Source organism: Rana temporaria, chromosome 8, assembly GCF_905171775.1.
Source record: "Rana temporaria chromosome 8, aRanTem1.1, whole genome shotgun sequence".
Lineage (NCBI taxonomy): Eukaryota > Metazoa > Chordata > Amphibia > Anura > Ranidae > Rana > Rana temporaria.
The window spans coordinates 65,760,055-65,782,889 of record NC_053496.1 but is presented as its reverse complement, the minus strand read 5'-3'; positions in this window follow the sequence as shown (position 1 = coordinate 65,782,889).

The window sequence follows — 22,835 nt, the reverse complement described above, 5'->3', positions numbered from 1 at the left end:
CTGACCTTTGCACATTCCTTGAGCCTAAAAAGTCCCAATTTTTGGGAAATTGGGAAATTAAATTTTCTTGTCTGAATAATGTACAGATGTATTGTTTCATATTGGCAATGAAGTTATTGGCAATATACATTTCAATAGAGAGGTGACAGGTGGCTCTCATTTCTATACCTCAATAGAAGCAGGGAAAACAGATCAGCAGACACAATTTAAAATCTCATCATCTTTAACCACTTAATCACCGCCTTATAGACGAAAGACGTCTACAAGGCAGTTCCTTAACTCTGGGAGCACGTCCATGGACGTCCTCCCAGAATCGCGCTCCCGCGCGCCCCATGGGGCGCACACGGGAATGTCCGTGACTGCCGGGTCCTCCTGACCCGGCGCATCACGGATCACGGTAAATCGCCGCTGATGGCGGCGATTTACCACGTGATCGCTCCGTCTAATGACGGAGCGATCACTTGTAAACAAACTGGCATCATGTGATGACGCCGGTTCCTCCCTCCCCTCTCTGTACCGAACGGTACAGTGTGAGAGGAGAGGGGAGAGAGCGGATGCAGCACGAGTGCTGTGGGCTGGACCTGTGACAAATGCAGTCACAGATCCAGCCATCCATCCATCCCTACATGCTCAGCTATCCCTGCCCATACTGTGCAATACACAATACCCTGTGCAATACTCTGCAATACCCCACAATACTCTGCAATACCCACAAAACTTTGCAATACCCCACAATACTCTGCAATACCCCACACTACTCTGCAATACCCCACAATACTCTGCAATACCCCACAATACTTTGAAGGGTGACATGTTGGGTATCTATTTACTCTGTGTAACTTCATCTTTCACATTATGCAAAAGAATTAAGAAAAAATACTAAATTTGCTAAATTTTATAACAGAAACAAAGAAAAATTCTTTTTTTTAACAGAATTTTCAGTCTTTTTTCTCTTATAGCGCAAAAAAAAACAAAAAAAAACAATGGTGATTAAATACCACCAAAAGAAAGCTCTATTTGCGTGAAAAAAAGGCCGAAAATTTAATTTGGGTACAATGTTGTATGACTAAGTAATTGTCATTCAAATTGTGAGAGCACCGAAAGCTGAAAATTGGTCTGGTTATTAAGTGGGTTTACGTGCCTGGTGGTCAAGTGGTTAAGGTTTTTATTGCTCAGTAGCTATAGTAGCGGTTGCATCTAAGGGAAGGTGGGTGATCATTTACAGCGATGTTCAGATCTCCCATGTCATCCTCTCTAAACCCAAAAACCTTGGTGGGCTTGCACTTCTAGACTTTCAAAAGTATTACCAGGCCATTACCCTAGCTTGTATAGCTGACTTGAAGTATGCACACTACACCAAACTATGGGTTCATCTGAGTTGTGTGGCACCGACTCCAGCTCCAAGGATCTCAAAATCCTTTAGGCCAGGGGTGTCCAACCTGTAGCCCAAGACAGTTATGAATGCTGCCCAACACAAAATTGTAAAATTACCGTATTTACGCACAGGCGTATAACACGCACCCTAACTATAACTTTTGCGCAAACCAATCACTATATGCTTATTGGGATTTTTTACCAAAAATATGTAGCAGAGCACATATTGGCCTAAATTGATGAAGAAATTAGATTTTTTACATTTTTCTTTTATTAGATATGTTTTATAGCAGAAAGTAAAAAAAATATATTTCAAAATTGTCGCTCTTTTTTTGTTTATAGCGCAAAAAAAACAGGAGAGGTGATCAAATACCACCAAATGAAAGCTCTATTTGTTGTGGGGAAAAAAGGACATAAATTGTATTTGGGTACAACGTCACATGACCGCGCAATTGTCAGTTAAAGTGGTTGTAAATCCTTACAGACCACTTTTACCTACAGGTAAGCCTAGATTAAGGCTTACCTGTAGGGGCAACAAATATCTCCTAAACCTACAGGGTTTAGGAGATATTTGCAAAAAAGACAGCACCGATGTCTACGGCGCATGCGCACCATAAACAACCGCACAGGCGCACTGAGCGTGCCTCTAGTAAATGGGATCATGCCATTAGTGGCGGCTCCTGAGCGCATGTGACGTCATCGCGGCTTCGGCCAGTCACAGTGCCGGAGCCGCATTACCCGGAAGTCACTCCTGGAGAGATGGCGGCGATGGAGGAGGCAAACGAGGACGGCTGCAGGGGGCTTCAATCTCAGGTAAGTACTTCATAATGAGCTAGTATGATATGCATACTAGCTCATTATGCCTTTGTCTTGCAGGGAGTATTTTATTTTATTTTTTTAACCAAGGCTTTACTGCCTCTTTAAAGTAACACAGTGCCTTATGGCAAAATGGCTTGGTCATTAAGGGGGTAAAACCATCCGGGGCTGAAGTGGTTGAGTGCTACCAGACAAACACAACCTGAAGGTTCTTTCATCCAGACATTGGACAGGAACTTCATATTACAATAGTATTTCAGTAGAAGATACATCTTTCTGAGTCTTGATAAATGAGACCCAGTGTGAACACTGTTCAGTTACTTGTCTACTAAAGTTTATTTCTAACACAATGAATAAGCAAAAGTCCAGAGAACCAAGCCCTTCTTTAAAAACATTCTTACTGAAATGTGCATAAAAAAAAAATTGGCAGTCCAAAAAAATAAGTGGTATGACCCGTACCAATCACGCCAACATCTGCTTTGTATTTTTAATGTGCTTGCAAAAAAGAACTGAGAATCTGATTGGCTGTTGTCTGGAATAGCTCAATTGTTCAATTAAAAAAAAAAACTAGGCGTAAATGAAATAAAAATGTTGCACGTGAACAAAACCACAAATGTAAAAGTCAGGACTACAGAAGATAGAGCCAGTTGTAAAACGTTCTGTTTTGATTCCCAGTTTCCTCCCAGCCTCTTTCTATAATTGAGTTATACATGTTGTTTTTAATTTTGTCTGCATATGTTTATGAATGGATTCTGGTATTCCAGAACCTGGAAATCACCATTTTGTTCTGCTTCACTCCCTTCTAATATTACAAGTGCTGTCTGCATATTTTCCAGCACCGGCTACATTGAACACACAGACACTGTCAATCTTCATCAGGCAGTTTCGTGTTAAGTGCTGAATACTCAGGCTGATCAGAGGGATGGTGCCGCTGTGGTAACTTCAGAAGAAAAGACAGCTACATGCCTATTTCCAGTAACCAGAATGCCATGAATGTCTCATAAACAAGAAAGATATAAGGTGCACTTTACCAGAAGAAAATAAGTCTTTTACTGCAACTTAAAGAGAAAAAAAAAAGAGTATTAAATATGCTAAACTGAAAGCTATTGGGCTCCTTTTTTTTTTTTTTGCTGTTTTTTAAGCAACTTTCTACTGTGAAGGTTTTTGGCCTGTAGCAGAAACGGGGTCCTGCCATAGGCTGTTGGCAAGACTAGCTATTGCATATAATGCATTCAAACAAAAGATAGAAAGACATCACCAGGGGCGGACTGACCATTGAGTCACTCAGGCACTGCCCGAGGGCCCCATCAGGGTTGCCAGGCTCAGCAAAACCAGGGACAGTATGTAAAAATATATGTTTTTTTTTACATCTGTCCCTGATATGTCCGAAACCGACATGCTTTTGATGTGAAAATCCAGAGATTTTAGATGCCCCGCCTCTGCACTGTCTCCTGGCGTGGTGGCCATCTGTAAGTCCAAGGGCCCCATAATCTTCTATTGCCCAGGGGCCCCATGAGTTGTCAGTTCGTCCCTGGACATCACTCACCAAGTAAGAAACTAAAGAGTATTACAGAATATTGGGCAGCACAGTGGCTTAGTGGTTAATTGTTCTGCCTACCACAAATCAAATGTTTTGCCTACTAAATATCAAAAACATGGTGGCAGGTTAAAGCGGAGTTCCACCCTAAAGTGAAACTTTCGCTCATCTGATTCCTCGGGTGCCACAATTAGCATCTTTCGGGGGGGGGGGGGGGCAGGCACTCTTTGACAGGTATCCTTTGCACAGAGCTGGTAAGTATTGTATATGTTTGTTATTTTTGTTTAAAAAAAAGTAAGGTTTACAACCACTTTAAGATGTCATCAGCTGACACAGGCCAACAAAAGTGCTTACACAGTGATCCCTAGTACAACAGAGCGGTGGGGATAAGGTGAGTACAAATTGGAAGGCTAAAGAGACTTTGTCATTCTTCTCTGGATGAGCAAAGCAATAGCGAGGGGTCGATTTACTAAAATTGGAGAGTGCAAAATCTGGTGCAGCTCCGCACAGAAACGAATAGTTTGTTTTGTCAAAGCTTAATTGAACAAGCTGAAGTTAGAAGATGATTGGCTACTATGCCCTGATGCACCAGATTTTGCACTCTCCAGTTTTAGTAAATAAACCTCAGAGTGTCTTAAAGCGGGGGTTCACCAAAAAAAAAAATGTTAACATTACATTCAGCCGAGTTGTCAGAATGACATTAGGCTGTTTTTTTTTATTTCATTGCCGTACATACCGTATTTTCACCGCCGCTCCCGGGTATGTAATCTGCGGGACTGGGCGTCCCTAATTGATTGACATCCTTCCGACAGGCGCATACAGGGCGTCACGAGTTGCCGAAAGAAGCCGGACTGCGAGTCGGCTCTATACGGCGCCTGCGCACCGACGTTCGGCTTCTTTCGGCAACTCGTGACGCGCTGTATGCGCCGGTCGGAAGGATGTCAATCAATTAGAAACGCCCAGTCCCGCAGATTACAAACCCAGAAGCGGCGGTGAAAATACGGTATGTACGGCAATGAGATAAAAAAAAAACAGCCTAATGTCATTCTGACAACTCGGCTGAATGTAATGTTAAAAATTTTTTTTTTGGGTGAACCCCCGCTTTAAAGCGGGATTCTGGGCATAATTTTTTATTTTTTTTTGCAAGCTAAAATTAATCACATTAAATAGTCCCTAAAACATATTAATAGCTCCCCAATCATTCCAGAAATCATTGCAAACACTTGCCTTATATCCTCCAGCTCATGTTGTGGCCGTATCCATCATATGTGTGGGCATGATCGCCGCTGGTGTCCCATGATCGGTCACAGGAGCTGAAGAATGGGGAGAGGTGTGTGTAAACACACCTTCCCCGTTCTTCACTGTGGCAATGTCAGTGATCGTCTGTTCCCTGATATAGGGAACGACGATCACTGACGTCACAAGTCCAGCCCCGCCACCCTACAGTTAGAAGCACACATGAGGTCACACTTAACCCCTACAGCGCCCCCTAGTGATTAACTCCTTCACTGCATTGTCATTTTCACAGTAACAGTGCATTTTTATAGCACTTTTCGCTGTGAAAATGACAATGGTCCCAAAAATGTGTCAAAATTGTTCGATGTGTCCGCCATAATGTCGCAGTCATGAAAAAAATCACTGATCGCCACCATTAGTAGTAAAAAAAAAAAATCTTAATAAAAATGCCATAAAACTATCCCCTATTTTGTAAACGCTATAAATTTTGCGCAAACCAATCGATAAACGCTTATTTCGATTCTTTTTTACCAAAAATAAGTAAAATAATACGTATCGCCTAAACTGAGGAAAAAATATGTTTTTTTATATCTTTTTTGGGATATTTATCATAGCAAAAAGAAAAAAATATTGAATTTTTTTCAAAATTGTCGGTCTATTTTTGTTTATAGAGCAAAAAATAAAAACCGCAGAGGTGATCAAATACCACCAAAATAAAGCTCTATTTATGGGGAAAAAAGGACGCCAATTTTGTTTGGGAGCCACGTCGCACGACCGCGCAATTGTCAGTTAAAGCGGCGCAGTGCCGAATCGCAAAAAGGGGCAAGGTCCTTAACCTGCATAATGGTCCGGGTCTTAAGTGGTTAAAGGCAAGCTGTTAATAGAAAGTTCATTTTTAGGGTGGAACTCCGCTTTAAATGTACAGGAGAATAAAGTTAATGATTCATAATGGCTGCTGCCCATGGTTCTGTGATATCATGTGTTTAGTGTTTATTTCTGTGATATCATATTTTAAACATGGCATTAGTGGCCTGTTATCACTGCCTACTCAGCTTCCATTGCCTAGCAGACAAAAAATAATGAGCCTTCTACTGATCTATTATCCCATTACAGGCCCACCAAATGAATATTATACATAAAGAAAGACACACTAAACCCAACTAAAAGCAAAAAGCTGGTAAGAAAACCTCCATCTGAAGGAAAGAGCTCTCTAGGTGAACCGTGACGATGATGTCAATGAAAATAGCCCATGTACACGAGACATATTGTAAAATAAACTGAAGTAAATGGGCACGTCCTTAAAAGAAATTCACCAGCCTTTGATATTTCCAGTTGGTTTATATTAGTAGCAAAACGTTCTGGAAAAATCCACCGAGGTTCCTTACTTATTATTTCATTGTTATTAGTTCAAGAAGCTTTGCTGAGTGATGAAAAATCTGAATTTAGCCTTGGCAGATCACCAAAAAGAACCAATGCTGAGAAAATGACAGAATCCCCAAGATTTCTGCCATGCAGGTGGTAGCAAACTATTAAAGACTTTTCCAGGAGGGGGTTGAGCTCGGGAATCACCTGTTAAGTACACAGTAAATCTACATTTTAGTATTTTAGGTGATCTCTACACAAAAATTGAGTGGAAAAAGTGGTCCTATGTCGCCTAGCAACCGAGTATGTTGCAGGAAGGAACAATGATTGAGGAAGAGAGAAAGGTTTAAATGGAATCGTCTGTACAGTCAAGTGATTAGACAGCACACTCTATGTTGGTAAATGTAAAAGGATTTGTACTTTAGAATAAACTACATTTTCCTAACCTCAGTTTAAAGAATAACTGTAATGAATTGGCAATTTGTCAGTAATCAGATATTTGAATCCAATATTGCATTTCTTACTTAATTGCTTATGCTTTGGCTTCATTTACTAAAACTGGAGAGTGCAAAATCTGGTGCAGCTTTTTTTTTTTTTGTCAATGCTTAAAGTGGAGGTTCACCCTATAAAAAAATTCTAACACTGCATCCAGCCCAGTTGTGCATATAAAATGACACTGACCTTTTTTTTTTTTTTTTTACGTAGATAATGTTTAGGCGTGGGATTAACCGCGGCTTCCAGGTAGGGAATCCCGCGGGAGTGGGCGTTCCTATTGACATTCCAATTGATTGACATGCTAAACGACGGCGCACACATCGCGTCACGACTTCCCGAAGGAAGCTCGGGTCGGCTCTATTCGGCGCCGGTGCGCAGGCGCCGAATAGAGCCGAGCCAACCCGAGCTTCCTTCGGGAAGTCGTGACGCGCTGTGTGCGCCGTCGTTTAGCATGTCAATCAATTGGCATGTCAATAGGAACGCCCACTCCCGCGGGATTCCCTACCCGGAAGCCGCGGTGAATTCCACGGCTAAACGCTATCTACAAAAAAAAAAGGTCAGTGTCATTTTATATGCACAACTGGGCTGGATGCAGTGTTAGAAATTTTTTATAGGGTGAACCTCCACTTTAAAGTGATTGTAAAGTCAAACATAGTGGGCCAGATTCAGGTATAATCGCGGCGGCATAACATATCGCATTTACGTTACACCGCCGCAAGTTTTACGGGCAAGTGCTTGATTCGGCGGCGTAGCGTAAATCCCTCCGGCGCAAGCCCGCCTAATTCAAATGGGGCGTGGATCATTTAAATTAGGCGCGTTGCCGCGACGAACCGACTGCGCATGCTCCGTTTTGAAATTTCCCGCCGTGCTTTGCACGAAATGACGTCGCACCGACGTGATTTTTTGAACTTCGACGTGAGTTACGTCCTTTCCTATTCACGGACGACTTACGCAAAAAGAAAAAAAAAATTTAATTCGACGCGGGAACGACGCCCATACTTTAACATGACAAGTCTAAAGATAGGCCAAGAAATAGCAGCTTTAACTATACGCCGGGAAAAGCCGACTAGCGACGACGTAAGAGAATGCGACGGCCGCGCGTACCTTCGTGAATCGCCGTAAACAGCTAATTAGCATACCCGACGCGGAAAACGACACAAACTCCACCCAGCGGGCGCCGAAGTATTACACCTACGATCCGAAGGCGTACAAAGCTGTACGCCTGTCGGGTCGAAGCCAAAAGCCGTCGTATCTTGGTTTGAGGATTCAAACTAAAGATACAACGCGGCAAATTTGAAAGTACGCCGGAGTATCAGTAGATACTCCGGCGTACTTCTTCTGTGAATCTGGCCCAGTATACTTACCTGCTCTGTGCAGTGGATTTACACAAAGTAGCCCTGGATCCTCCTCTTCTTGGGTCCCTCTTCTGGGATCATGGCCCCTCCCTCCTGTTCAGTGCCGCCACAGCAAGCAGCTTGAAATGGAGGCACCGAGCTGAGTCACAGCTCCCTCAGACCATTCAGACACAGAGCGCTGACCTGGCACTGTCCCTTCTCTTCCCTGATTGGCTAGATGACTTTGATTGACAGCAGTGGGAGCCAATGGTTCTGCTGCTGTGTCTCAGTCGATCAGGAAGGAGAATCTCGGATGGCGGAGACATTTGTGGACATCGCTGGACAGAGAGGGACCTCAGGTAAGTATTAGGGGGTGCAGGGGAGGCTGCTGTACAAAGAAGACGTTTTATCTTAATGCATAGAATGCATTAAGATAAAAAAAAACTTCTGCCTTTAAAACTCCTTTAATTGAACAGGCTGAAGTTAGAAGCTGATTGGCTACCATGCACAGCTGCACCAGATTTTGCACTTTCCAGTTTCAGTAAATTAACCCCAGTCGAGTCATTCACCTGAAAGTGTAGCAATGTAGGAGCAGGGGCGGACTGACCATTCGGTCATTCGGGCAGTTCCCGAGGGCCCCGGTGGTGGGAGGGCCCGGGCTGGCTCAGTCTGCCCCTGGATGTGCCCACAGTTTATTATGTAAGATTAGCTAAGTTTGTGCACCGCAGAGGTAGTGAGTGATGTCAACCCTGCCTGCAGATGATGAGGCTGTATGAGAGGACTAGATGCTGGCCAGGATTACAGAGCGATCATGGAGCCATGAGGATTATTGCAGTGACAGGCGCTCTGGCCACCTATCCTCCTAGGGAATTCAGCAGAGGGGCGGGGCCACAGTATACATCCATGCCGCGGGGGAAAGCCAGTGAGAGAGCTGGAGGCTGGAGAGGGAAGACACAGTGCAGTCATCATGTCGGAGACAGTCACCTGACCTGCCTTGTTGTCTGCAGCAGCAGGTTAGTGTCTGTGATCATCAGCCAGGCGAAGTGTTCCTTCTTCCCCAGTGCCCATCTACCAGGAGCTATTCCCTGACACACGGATATCTGTACACTGAGTGTCCAAGTGTACAGATATATCAGTGTTGTATACAAGGAAAAGCTCTCAATATACAGATATCAGTGTCAGGGAAAACACTCAGTGTATAGATGTCAGTGTAACACATAAGGAATAGCACCAAGTGTATAACTGACATCTATACACTGAGTGTTTTCCCTGACACTGATATCTGTATATTGAGAGCTTTTCCTTGTATACAACACTGATATATCTGTACACTTGGACAAAAAGAACCATCAGTGAGAAGAATGTTCCTTACATTGGTGGTCAGCAGAAAGAATGTTCCTTGCATTGGTGGTCACCAGAAAGAATATTCCTTGCATTGGTGGTCTGTGCGAATAATGTTCCCTACATTGGTGGTCCCCAGAAAGAATGTTCCTTACATTGGTGGTCACCAGAAAAAATTGTTCCTTGCATTGGTGGTCTGTGCAAATAATGTTCGTTACATTGGTGGTCACCAGAAATAATGTTTCTTACATTGGTGGTCACCAGAAATAATGTTTCTTACATTGGTGGTCACCAGAAAGAATGTTTCTTACATAGGTGGTCAGCAGAAAGAATGTTTCTTACATTGGTGGTCAGCAGAAAGAATGTTCCTTGCATTGGGGGTCACCAGAAAAAATTGTTCCTTGCATTGGTGGTCTGTGCGAATAATGTTCCTTACATTGGGGGTCAGCAGAAAGAATGTTCCTTACATTGGTGGTCTGTGCGAATAATGTTCCATGCATTGGTGGTCACCAGAAAGAATTTTCCTTGCATTGGTGGTCACCAGAAAGAATGTTCCTTGCATTGGTGGTCACCAGAAGAATGTTCCTTGCATTGGGGGTCAGTGGGAAGAATGTCCCTCAAGGTAACCCCTGGGAGAGCGCTTCTCCTAGGGGGTTATCTGATTGGGGGAGGAGCCGTGAGAACCACGCGGGGACCCCAGAAGACCAGGTTCAGGGCCATTCTGTGCAAAACGAACTGAACAGTGGAGGTAAGTATGACATGTTTGTTATTTTTTTTTTTAAAAAGAGAGCCTTTACAATCACTTTCATTTTGGAAATGTATCGTTGTTGCACTTTCTTTAATATAAGTTTATTTTTCTTTATATTCTATAATTACCATTTTATTTTGAACATAGTGTAGAGAAATTCTGTGACGAACGCATGTAGTGTGGGCAGTACAATATGATTTGTGTGGGTGTGGCTTGAGTACGGGTGGGAACACATGGTCGGGGACAGGGGGCCCCAGGATCTCCTATTGCCCGGGGGCCCCATGAGTTGTCAGTCCGCCCCTGTGTAGGAGTGTGACACGGTCAGGAAGCATTTTCTAAAGGAGACCAGCAACGGCAACCCACATATTTATGTAATTTCAGATGTACTTTAACTCTTTCGCTGTGGTTTATTTGCACACATTAAAATAACCATTTAAGTACTGACGATTAGTTAAGACCCCCAAAAAGTGTTTATATACACTGAGCAAAATTATAAACGCAACAAATATATATGTACCTTAGTCCCAAAATATGCCAGTGAATAAATATATGCAGCAAAGTCCCCAATAAAAAAAAATGATTTATGAATCAGTCCCCCAAATGAATTTACAAATTAATTTACACTGAGCAAAATTGAAAACGCAACACTTTTGTGTTTGCCTCTATTTATCATGAGCTGAACGCAAACATCTATGACTTTTTCTATTTACACAAAAGGCCTATTTCTCTCAAATTTTGTTCACAAATCTGTCTAAATCTGTGTTAGTGAGCACTTCTCCTTTGCTGAGATAATCCATCCACCTCACAGGTGTGGCATATCAAGATGTTGATTAGACCGCATGATTATTGCACAGGTGTGCGTGTGCCTTAGGCTGGCCACAATAAAAGGCCACTCTAAAATGTGCAGTTTTACTGTATTGGGGGGAGGGGGGGTCCAGGGGGGTCCGACAACCAGTCAGTATCTGGTGTGACCACCATTTGCCTTATGCAGTGCAGCACATCTCCTTCGCATAGAGTTGATCAAGTTGTTGATTGTGGCCTGTGGAATGTTGGTCCATTCTCCTTCAATGGCTGTGCAAAGTTGCTGGATATTGGAGGGAACTGGAACATGTTGTCATATACGCCGATCCAGAGCATCCCAAACATCAATGGATACCATGCCCGGTGAGTATGTTGGCCATGCAAGAACTAGGATGTTTTCAGCTTCCAGGAATTGTGTACATCTTTGCAACATGAGGCCATGCATTATCATGCTGCAACATGAGGTGATGGTAGTGGATGAATGGCACAACAATGGGCCTCAGAATCTCATCAGGGTATCTCTGTGCATTAAAAATGCCATCAATAAAATGCACCTGTGTTCTTTGTCAATAGCATATGCTTGCCCATACCATAACCTCACCGTCACCATGGGCCACTCGATCCACATAGTTGACATCAGCAAACCACTCACCTACATAATGCCATACAGGCAGTCTGCCATCTCCCCTGAACAGTGAAAACCGTGATTCATCTGTGAAGAGAACACCTCTCCAAAGTGCCAAACACCATAGAATGTGAGCATTTGCCCACTTAAGGCGGTTATGATAACGAACTGCAGTCAGGTCGAGACCCCGATGAGGACAACGAGCACACACATCAGCTTCCCTGAGACAGTTTCTGACAATTTGTGCAGAAATGATTTGGTTATGCAAGCTGATTAGAAAATGGGGAAAAATCTGCGCTAACTCTGAATATATTAGATAAGCTGCTACATACAAACAAACAAAGCCGATAGATAATATACAGAAAATGTAGCGCTAATGAACTAAAGAAATACAATGTATGATACCATGTGAGGCAACAACATTCATGGTGTATGTGCACATACAGAGACTACTAATAAAATTAAGTAGCCGCAACAAAATTCAATGTGATGTAAAACGTGACAAAAAGTCTATAGCCAAAACGTTGAGTGAACATCAATTAAGGAATTAGTAGAGTACGTAGGATGGACTGATGTCCAGTGTTTTAAATAAAACAGGTGATCGAGTTGTCTGTAGAGATCTGTGGAGATCACAATCACATCAGATATAAGGTAGGTATAAACACGCTTACCGGATAGGTTGGACTCTAATACTATACAGCAGAGAGTCAATCAGACGTTGTGGTCATTGGAAACCGGGACCACTGCAACTGGTATGGGACCGTAGTTGTAATTGGGACTCCAACTGGCATGGACACCAGGAACCAACGATATTAAAACAGCGTGCTGCGAGATCGCCACAGATTCCAGGTATAATCCTCAAGCCGTATATACAGGAGTACAGAAATGGACGTAGCTGAAGCTCCAAATGGACCATGGGATAAATGATATAAAAATAGAAAAAAGGTGCTCCAATAGTGCAGGTCTATTAAACCAATAAAGGTTTATTTAATAAAAGGTCATACATGAAAGATAATGACATAGGATAAAAGTGATCACATATATAGCAATATAAAAAAGTTTGATTGCTGGCTGTACACACGGTCGGACTAGACACCATCGGACTTTTGTTGACGTAAAGTTTGTCCGTTTGGAGACCAAACTTTTTGTCCGATGAAAACCGAAAAAGTTTGTCCGATGGAGCGTACACACGGTCAGATTAATTTGAAAACTTGCTAATTTTGAAGTTTGTTGGCAAAAAGTTTGACCGTGTGTATGGGCCTTTAGGCACACCTGTGCAATAATCATGCTGTCCAATCAGCTTTTTGATATGCCACACCTGTGAGGTGGATGAATTATCTCGGAAAAGGAGAAGTGCTCAATAACACAGATTCAGATAGATTTGTGAACAATATTTGAGAAAAATAGGCCTTTTATGTACATAGAACAAGTCATAGATCTTTGAGTTCAGCTCATGACAAATATATATATATATATATATATATATATTAGGGCTGTGCAAATTAACTTTTAATTAATCGATTAATCCTTAATTTTTTTGATCGATTAAAATTCTTTTGATTGGTACTCACCTCTCCGCTGGCTTCTGGGCTTTCAGGGAGTTCCATCAGAGATCCAGTAACGTCACGGACACCGGCTGGGCTTGCCGTGTCCATCTGAAGGGCTCCTTTGCTGTGTCTTCATATCTGCATGCAGGCGGGACCTTACTATCTGCCACACGCAAGGGCTGTTACACTCCCCTCTATCAATTCCCTCTATCAACCTGGGATTCTACAACCATCCACTGGGAGTTGTGATAGTTCCCTTAATGGGACATCTACATGCCGACGGACTGATGTTAACCTCTCCTCATCTGGATTCAGCAGTGGTATCGTTGTACACATTTTTATACCAGTATCATACTTAGCTACATGTTTTTATGACTGCTTTTGTTACCGTTTGGTATTACTCGCACCATTTTTACAGTTTATGTAGCTACATCGATTTTATCTCCAGTGCAATATGTATTTGGTTACCTACTTGAAGACTATAAAAGTTTTAATGCTATTCCCATCGAGCGCTGCCTTTTGTGTGTTTTTTGTATCCTGCTATCCATTTTTTCAGTTGTTGGTAGCTGCACTGGGAATCAGCCTGCAAGGAGATCAGCTAAAAGTAGTTGGATCTGTATGCGCGTTATAATTAATCAAAATTAGTCGATTAATCGATAAAAAAACAAAAACGATTAATCGAACAGAACAATTTTGATCAGTAACAGCCCTAATATATAGATAGATAGATAGATAGATAGATAGATAGATAGATAGATAGATAGATAGATAGATAGATAGATGTATATCTATATATATATATCTATATATATCTATATATATATATATATATATATATATATATATATATATATATCAATCAGTAAAATGCACTCAAGTTAATTTTAGTCCATACAAACATAATATATTAGCCAATATTTTGGTAAAAAGATAGATAGATAGATAGATAGATAGATAGATAGATAGATAGATAGATAGATAGATAGATAGATAGATAGATAGATAGATAGATACCCAACATGTCATGCCCAAAAAATGGTGAAAAACTTTGGTACACAAAATTTTCCATATCCAATGCTTTACAGGTAATCACAATAGAGTAAGAAATTAACCTTGAGTGCATAGCATTATGTAATATGTAAGGCACAATCAACATTTTTCTACGTACGCACCCTAAATGCTAAAAAGACAGAAATTCTCATCTCTGGACGTATTGATCCAGCAGTCTTTCTGGGAAAATGGCCTACGAGCCTTGGGCCGTGTCCTGTTCCAGTGAATCAAGTCCGCGTCCTGGGGACAATCTTTGACTGTAATCTGAATTGGATACCCCAAGTCAATCAATGTATCCGCAACGCACTGTATTACATCAGGTGTCTGAGAAAGGTCAAGAATCTGTTTTCTCAGTACCACCGGAAAGTCTTGGTTCAATCTCTCGTCAACTCCCGAATTGACTTTAACAACATTGTGTATTTGGGTATGCCTCTAAAGTGGCTGAGGAAAATCCCACTGGCTCACTGTGGTAGATCGCGTTGAGTTTAAGGCTCTTTGTCTTGCCTATCGCGCTTATCATGGGACGGGCCCGCAATATCTGAATTCCTTGATAACGCGATATGCTCCTGCACGAGCACTTAGATCACTAACAGCTGGTCTTGTCACTTGCCCATCTGCCCGTTTGCTTACCTTTGGGGGCAGACACTTTTCTGTGAGGGCAGTGGCTCTATGGAATAGTCTCCCTGTTTCCATTCGGTCTCTCCCCTCTATTATGTCCTTTCGTAAAAGGCTAAAAACTTGTTTTTTTCAGGAAAAGCAGGCAGAGTCATGTTAGTTCTCCCTTTTGTTCCCTGGTGATCTGTTTTTTATTTTTTTGCTCTCCTTTTTTCTTTTCCTTCTATTTCTTTCCCTCCTTGACTTGATTTATCCATTTACAGTTATGTCTTCTGCGCTTAGACACTGCCCTGACGGGTCAGTATTTGGCGCATTATAAATTTATTAAATCAATCAATCAATGTGTGCATTTATGTGTCTGCATGTCTGAAGGGGTTTAAAAAAATGTTGGTTGATTTTTTTTAAGTGTTTGGATGTACCTTTATTTAGATATCATTGGCCTGTTAGACCCCTGATGCCTTCCCTGCACTTCACTGAAGCTAATGAAATGCAGATGACACTCCATTAGCTTCTTCTCCACAGTGGCAGGTTGAAAATGACAATATAAACTGGAGGTGATGTAATTCAAGTTTCTTCCAGGTTCTTACAAGCTTGTGGAAATTAGAGACCTGGTGGCACCTGATGACGTCTGTCATATGGGTCCAAGGTATACAGGTAGGATAGCAGAGCCTGGGAAACGTGGTGAGGATTTACACTATAGAAGTCAAAAAATTATGAAAAAAGGTAAAAACAGTATTGTATGTAAAGAAAATTGCAGTTGTTTATTATATACAGTGCTTAAGCAAAATAAAGATCATCAAGTTATGGCTTACATCTACTTCAAATTCCAACTCAAGACAATTTTTGGGGATATTTCCAGAAAATGAGGGGAAATTTCAAAAAAACAGAATAAAGATACATAAAAAATATACAACAATAAATAAATAAATAAAAAACAATAACGTTTAGACTGCTGAGGTTTACTCAAAGAAATATAACTAGCTGAGATTCAATATTAGATTGTTCATTAGGTTAGAGGTAAACGATAAAATGAACAGTCATTTTTGATTAGTTACTGTGAATTGCTTTGTCTCGTTAAATGAAGATCTTATTCTGATAATAGTTTTGTAACGCTTAAAAACATTTTTTTTTCTTAAATGAATTGATATAAATGCTAATGACAATTTTAATAATGTAAAGTTAAGTAAAATCAAGGCTGTATTTATTTTTAAGTAAGCTTGTAAGCTGCACAGTATGAAGAGAAGGTTAAAGAAAGATTTCCCTATTGCTTATAGAACCTGAAAAGGAATGATCCATAGGAGAACTCCATGAGATCAATGCTGAACAGCAGACTGGAGGCCTCGTGGGGCCGCTAACTGTATTGTGTGTCAAAGTGTAACCAGAGATCAAGGAAATATTCTATCTCCCAATGTATCTTTGCCCTGACTCCTCTGTCACCAGATATGTAGACATGAGGAGCGGAGTTTGCAAGACCTAAAGAGGTTGGAAAGGATAGATTTACAGGTGCTCACTGCCACATACAGCCAATTAAAGTTATTTATAACATATTACTCATTGTGTCTAAAGAGCACATATATCTAAAATGTAATTTTCTCAAAGGAAACCAGCAGAGAAATTAATATTTGGGCCTCTTTTACATCCTCTGAAAATGCTAGCTGCCTGAAAACATTTCCCTGCACAAAAGATAGTACTGTAACTAGTGTTCTGCCATTAGTGCTGCCAATCTGCGCTGTATTTAAAAAAAAAAAAAGATATGAATGAAAGCCGAATTTTAGCCAGATATAGAAGATACAAATGAATATAGCTCTGTTTTCATTAATACATAATTTAATGGATTTCTTCTCCACGTTTCCTGTCACTTTAAATCGTTTGCTTGGACCAGCTTGGCACTTAGCCATCACAGGCAGCTTTGTATTCTGTAAATGAATACAAAGCTTCCTCTGATTGGCTGAGGCGGAGAGGCATATTGATGACGTCAAAATCTCTGATTAGGCCAATCAGAGGAAGCTTGGTATTCATTCACAGAATACAAAGCTGCCTATGAATGGCTGAGAACCACTCAGACCGACTTTATTTTGTTCCAGGTGTGAGACGAGAAGTCTCTATCTCACAGCTGGATCCCAGAAGTGTGTACTGTATGTAGCTGAAGCTAAATACTGTTCATACAATGCTTAGAGCCAATAGAGTACTTAGTGAAGGAAATCGTTTGTTTGGACCAGCTTGGTCTAAACAAACTATTTAAAGTGACAGGAAACATAGAGGTGATCTTTAAATGCAAGCAATGTAAGTACCTGAATTTGACCTGGTATCAGCTTTTTCCAGTCTCTGTACAACAGGGATGTATTGTGAGAGGAAGCAGCAGCTCAAGGAGCCAATGAATTCATAGGTAGGAGGTGGATAGCAGGGAGAGAAGAGAGACAGAAAGATAAGCTCATCACTGTGTTGCTTCTCCATTCCATGTCCAGTCACAGGCTACGATGGGTCCAGTAAGGCCTCGTACACACGATAGGTTAAACAGAGGACAACGGTCTGATGGACCGTTTTCATCGGTCAAAACCTATCGTGTGTGGGCCCCATAGGTTATTTAACCATCGGTTAAAAAAAATCAAACTTGCTTTAAATTTAACCGATGGATTCCTAACCGATAGGTCAAAACCGATCGTTAGTAGGCACAACCATCGGTTGAAAATCCACGCATGCTCAGAATCAAGTCGACGCATGCTTGGAAGCATTGAACTTTGTTTTTTTTAGCACGTCGTTGTGTTTTACGTCACCGCGTTCTGACACGATCGGTTATTTAACCGATGGTGTGTGGGTGCGCGACGGACCATCAGTCAGCTTCATCGGTTAACCGATGACAACGGTCCATCAGACCGTTCTCATCGGATGGACTGATCGTGCTTACAAGGCTTAAAGCGGGGGTTCATCCATCAATTTAACAGTTTGAAAAAGCAGTTACATTCCTGACATGCCGGGAATGCTAACTGTCACATTGGTTGTGCTCTCAACCAAACTGTCAAACCATCCAATGGCTGGTGTCATAACTGATCACATGTGCAGCATCATGGCAGTTGAAGATTAAACAGAGGCCAAGACGCGCCTTAGCAGCCGTCAATCAACTCCTCTTCGCTTAGAAATGCCCATCCCCTGCAGGATTCCCCGTTCGGAGCCGGAAAACAAGGGCTCATATAACGATAAGTACAAGTAAAAAAAAAAAAAAAAACAGCATACTGCAGATGTTAGCAGTATGCTACAGCTAATGTCAAAAAGTGGATTTTTGGGTGAACCTCCGCTTTAAGACTTGAGCCTATTGAGCCTAGAGGAAGTGGGTTGAATAAAGCTGGTCACTAGGCTGAGGACATTTAGAAAAAAAGTACCATGGGGATGACCATTGTCGCTGAGAAAGAAAAAACTTGATAATCCAAAAATCGACATTTCTCACCAGGACAAGAGGAAAAGTTAAATCACAATTACAACTTTCTAGTAACAAGCAGAATTCCTTTCACTTTGCATAAGTTTTATTTAACTTCCTGATCTTCAGGGCAGAAGGTGAATAAATATCTCCTCAATGGATACAGACAGCAATAAATAATCAGGCAGGGATTTTCTATAATTCATACATTGGCAGATCTTGGAAAACTTTGGCTAAGGGCAGGTCCAGTTGAGTTTGAAGGTCCAGTCCATTCTAAGTGCATTTAAAATACAAAAAATGAACATGAACTCCTCAGCATGATAGACAGGTTTTATATATATATATATATATATATATATATATATATATATATATATATATATATATATATATATATATATAATATCAGGTAGGTTTTATACATATTATTTATATATAACTATAGGTTACAGCTAAGAGTCTAGAGTAGCCTTTTTAAAACTTTTTTAACATGAAGAAACCCTTGAAATAACTTTCCAGTCTTAGGGAACCCCAACTAATAATTACTATTTCTACAGCTCACTGTACATTATTATCTTGGTGGGCACTGGGAAGAATACACCTTACAGTGCCTTGCAAACTTACCCCCCCCCCCCCTTGGGCTTTTTACCTATTTTGTTACATTACAGCCTTTAGTTCAATATTTTTTTAATCTGAATTATATGTGATGGATCAGAACACAATAGTCTAAGTTGGTGAAGTAAAATTAGAAAAATATATACATAAAACTATTTTTCAGAATTAAAAAAATTATTATTGGCATGTACGTATGTATTCACCCCCTATGTTATGAAGCCCATAAAAAGCTCTGGTGCAACCAATTACCTTCATAAGGCACATAATTAGTGAAATGATGTCCACCTGTGTGAAATCTTAGTGTCACATGATCTGTCATTACATATACACACCTTTGTGAAAGGGCCCAGAGGCTGCAACACATAAGCAAGCAGCACTACTAACTATATACTGCCATGAAGACCAAGGAACTCTCCAAACAAGTAAGGGACAATGTTGTTGACAAGGACAGGGTTAGGTTAGAAAAAAATCCAAATCTTTGATGATCCCTATGTGCGCCATCAAATCTATCATAACCAAATGGAAAGAACATGGCACAACAGCAAACCTGCCAAGAGACGGCCGCACACCAAAACTCACAGACCGGGCAAGGAGGTTATTAATCAGAGAGGTAGCACAGAGACCTAAGGTAACCCTGGAGGAGCTGCAGAGTTTCACAGCAGAGACTGGAATATCTGTACATAGGATCATAATAAGCTGTACGCTCCATAGAGTTGGGCTTTATGGCAGAGTGGCCAGAAGAAAGCCATTACTTTCAGCAAAAAACAAAATGACATGTTTTGCGTTTGCGAAAAGGGATGTGGGAGACTCTCAAAATGTATGAATGAAGGTGCTCTGGTCTGATGAGACTAAAATTTAACTTTTTGGCCATCAAAGAAAACGCTGGTGCAACCCCAACACATCACATCACCCAAAGAACACCATTCCCACAGTGAAACATGGTGGTGGCAGCATCATGCTGTGGGATGTTTTTCAGCAGTCGGGACTAGGAAACTGGTCAGAGTTGAGGGAAAGATGGATGGTGCAAATTACAGGGATATTCTTGAGCAAAACCTGTACCACTATGTGTGTGATTTGAGGCTAGGATGGAGGTTCACCTTCCAGCAGGACAATGACCCCAAACACACTGCTAAAGCAACACTTGAGTGGTTTAAGGGAAAACATGTAAATGTGTTAGAATGGCCTAGTCAAAGCCTCAAAACCTCAAAATCCATGGTCAGACTTAAAGATTGACGTTCACAAGCGCAAACCCTCCAACTTTAAGAAGCTAGAGCAGTTTTGCAATGAGGAATGGGCAAAAATCCCAGTGGTAAGATGTGGCTAGCTCATAGAGATTTATCCAAAGACACTTGGAGCTGTGATAGCCGCAAAAGGTGGCTCTACAAAGTATTGACTTTAGGGGGGTGAATAGTTATGCACATTGACCTTTTCTGTTATTTTGTCCTATTTGTTGTTTGCTTCACAATAAAAAAAACATCTTCAGAGTTGTGGGCATGTTCTGTAAATTATATGATGCAAATCCTCAAATAATCCATATTAATTCCAGGTTGTGAGGCAACAAAACACGAAACATGAAATACTTTTGCAAGGCACTGTAAATTTGTGGTCACTGGAATGAATTCCCCTTACAGATAGCTACATTAGGTTATTGATGTCAGTGGTTTCTTATCTGAGAGGCAACAATTGCTCATTACTGAAGGAAGCCCTAGCAACAATGGAGAAACCCTAGTTAGAAAATGGCTGGTCTAGAGACTCCCTAAGCATCCTCCATGTCTCTGGCAGTAGCTTGATTCACCTAAAGCTCACCATATACATGAGAGTATGACTTTACAATCTCCTGCAAATTATTATGTAGTGCAAGAACCTGCATGAATGGATGCAAATTGGTTAGACAGCCAACTATGATATTTCATAATTTTGTTAAATCCAGATTAGATTGTACCAAAATTGTACAGTCAGACTGTAACACACATAGTGAGCTTATAGGTTTAAAGTGGCAGCCAGATGAATAAGGAAATAAAAACAATAAATATTGTATTTTGGATATGCCCTCTCTTACTCTTTTAAGCTAAATGGAGGATTATAAGCATTGTATAGAAAATATGGCCCTGTCTGCATTCATAGACCTAGATGCATTGTTTTAGTACATTTAGAGAAACCTTTATAGCACTCTGCAGCCTTGCTACAAAATACAAAGTCTGTTCTGTGCATTCTCTTGAGTCAACTGCCAAATGTCACCTTAGATTAAATTTTTTCTATTTATTTAAAGAAAAGGCCTATTACAACTTCCCTGTAGTACTCAAATTGGTTTTGTTACCTACTAAAATATAATATGAACAGTTATGTCATTCGTATGGTTGTAATGTGAAAATCCCGGGGTTCCCTATGCACAGCCTTAGATACATCCCTTGCCATATTAAGTTTATTGTTGCTGCACTGAAATTGTCAAGTGCCTACTGAATATGAATTATATAGTCAAGAGAGCCTGCTGTCTTCTGCTAAGAGAGCCAATGGCACTGATGCATGGAAGACATTCAAATCTTGGCAAAAGGTTTTGGAGAAAATTTCTTTCCAATAGCCTGAAACTTGGAACTGACCTCGAAATCCCAGAAAGCCTTTAGGAATTTGTTCTTCAGTTTCCTACACTGTGAAAATAAAAACGATTTGAGAGTGTACAGAATGATAGCCGGTGTTAAATGTTATTGTCTGCTCCGATGAACTGCCCTATGACTATACCAAGGAAAATAGTTGCTTAAAAGATTCCAAATTACACAAAAAGCAAAACTACTTTAGTTAACCCCCTTAAAATCCTACTGAGCTGCTGACATTTTAAAATAGATGGGCACCATTAATTAAAAATTACTAACAGCTATCATAAATAATCCCAATACCATGGACATCAAAACATGTAGGGCTGTTCAAGAAGTACATATTTTTAGGTTACATTACTGAGCCATTACAGGAAACAAAACCAGTTTGTAAACTGCTTATAGAATCAAGGAAACATAACAGCAGTGCTAAAGTCAGAGAATACACTTGACTTGAGATATTGTTATATTAGATTTATTTAAAGTGAATGTATATTTGGATAGAGTAAAAAAGGTTACAAACTTTCCCATTCATTTGTGTGTACCATTGGGTAAATTTCCCTTCGCTTCCATTCAGTTCCTGTCCAAGAGACACAACAAGAAGTTAAACAAAATCTTCCAATGTGAGAGAAATTTACTTTTTTTGACAGCTGTTACCAGAACCATGTCCCTATTGGACAATTTCTCCTTACCTCTTATTCTGAGGACAACTCTAACATTTTTTTTATCCCGGTGTTTTTTTTGTGGGTGACTGTTGTCACTCGCCATTAAAAATAGAGAAATACGCTCCTGAAAAGGGATACAGACAGGTTTAAAAAAAACTACTTTTTAAAAAAAAAAGACTTTTCCAAAACTACAAAAAAAGATTTGCTTAGAGATACACTTTAAAAAGGTTTCAACAACCTTCAGATGAGTCTTGAAAACGTTCTATTATGTCCCAGTACTATGGACCTGCCCTGTGTCACGACTAATAGATGTGGGACTACACTGAGGCATGGCTTCTGAGACATGCTCAGTACTTACCAGTGACACTTGCAAGAAAAGCAGCATTTGGCAATATGACACTTTCAGGTTATGTCCCTCTGATTTTTCCTACTACCAATAGCTGACAATAAACCAGGCAGATCATAAGGACAGATTTCTAAACCTTAGGAAAGCCAATGGTCGTGACAGAAGGTAAACACATGCAGCAACCAGAAGGTCAGGGCAGGCAGTAATATTTTATTTTTTTATTTATTACAGATACTTATATAGGACCATCACATTCACATCTGTCCCTGCCCTCAATGAGCCTACAATACAAGGTCCCTAACTCACATGTATACACATACTAGGGCCA